The following is a 1637-nucleotide window of genomic DNA, read 5'->3' on the forward strand; positions in this document are numbered from 1 at the left end:
AAAAAAAAAAAAAAAAAAAAAAAAAAAAAAGTCAAAAAGATATTGGCAAATAGAATGCAGCAAATCATCAAAAAGATCATACGTAATGACCAAGTAGGTTTCATCCATGGGATGCAAGGATGGTTCAATTTAAACAAATCAATAAATATACCACATAAACAGAAGCAAGCACAGAAAGCACACAATCATAAATTGATGCAGAAAAAGGCTTTTGACAAAATTCAATATCCTTTCATGATAAAACCCTGAAGAAAATAGGTATAAAAATACCTCATCTCAATCTGATAAAAGCCATTTACGACAAACCTACAGCCAACATTGTATTAAATGGGGGAAAGCTCAAAGCTTTGCCCCCTAAAATCAAGGAGAGACAAGGATGTCTACTATCACTCTTCCTGTTCAATATAGATTTGAAATATTAGCCAGAGTAATTAGCAAGAGAAAGAAATAAAAAGGATATGTATAGGAAAGGAAGAAGTCAAATTATTGTTATTTGCAGATGACATGATCCTTTACATAGATGACCCAAAAATTGCACCAAGACTTCTAAAATTAGTAACCAAAATTAGCAATGTAGCGGGGTACAAAATCAACACATGAAAATCGGTAGCAATCCAGGATACCAATAAGGAATTCATGGAGAAAGAGATTCAGAAAACAATACCAATCGCAATAGTATCAAGAAAAATTAAATTAAATACTTAGTGATTAACCAAGGAAATGAGTGACCTCTACAATGAAAACTGCAGTTCCCCGGAGAAGGGGATGAAAAGAATCTTAGAAAATTGAAAGGCATCCCCTGGGATAGGCAGAACAAGTATTGTCAAAATGGCCATTTTTCCATAACTGATACACAGAATTAATGCAGTTCCAGTCAAAAACTGTTTACAGAACTAGCAGAAACAATCCTAAAACTCACATTGAACGAGAAGAGACTTAGAAATAGCCCAAATAATCCTGGGTAACACAAGCAGGGCAGAAAGCATCATAATCCTGGAGTTTAAGATATATTACAACACTACAGTGATTTAAAAAATGCATGATAATAACACACATATGGATCAATGGAAAAGAATAGAGGATACAGAAACAGCCCCAGACACATTCGCCCACCTGATCTTTGACAAAGGGGCCAAAAACAGATGTTGGAGAAAAATAATAAATAGTGATGGGAAAACTGCAATCCACATGCATAAGATTTCATCTAGAGCCATATCTCTCACCATGTAGTAAACTAAAGTTAAAATGGTTTAAAGACCTAAATATATAAATGGAAACATTGAACCTGTTGAAAGATAAAGTAGGTAAATCACTTGAAGACATAGACAAGGACTTTTTGAACCGGAACCCAGTTGCACAAGAAATAACATCAGAATCAACAAATGGTATTATATCAAAAAGCGTCTGCAAAGCAAACAACCAATAGAATGAAGAGAAAACCTACAGGATGCGAACAGTTTTTACCAGGGAAGGGTGGGAGGCCTTTCCTCAGACCTCAGACAGAGAACTAATATCTACTACTCTACATAAAGAACTCATGGGCCAGGGATTTAGCTTAGTGGTTCCGCTTCCTGCCTTGCAAGCACAAGGATCTGAGTTTGATCCCTGGTACCACAAAAAAAAAAAAAAAAAAAAAA

The sequence above is a fragment of the Fukomys damarensis genome, unplaced genomic scaffold (genome assembly GCF_012274545.1).
Source record: "Fukomys damarensis isolate Sample0158 unplaced genomic scaffold, DMR_v1.0_HiC HiC_scaffold_10, whole genome shotgun sequence".
NCBI lineage: Eukaryota > Metazoa > Chordata > Mammalia > Rodentia > Bathyergidae > Fukomys > Fukomys damarensis.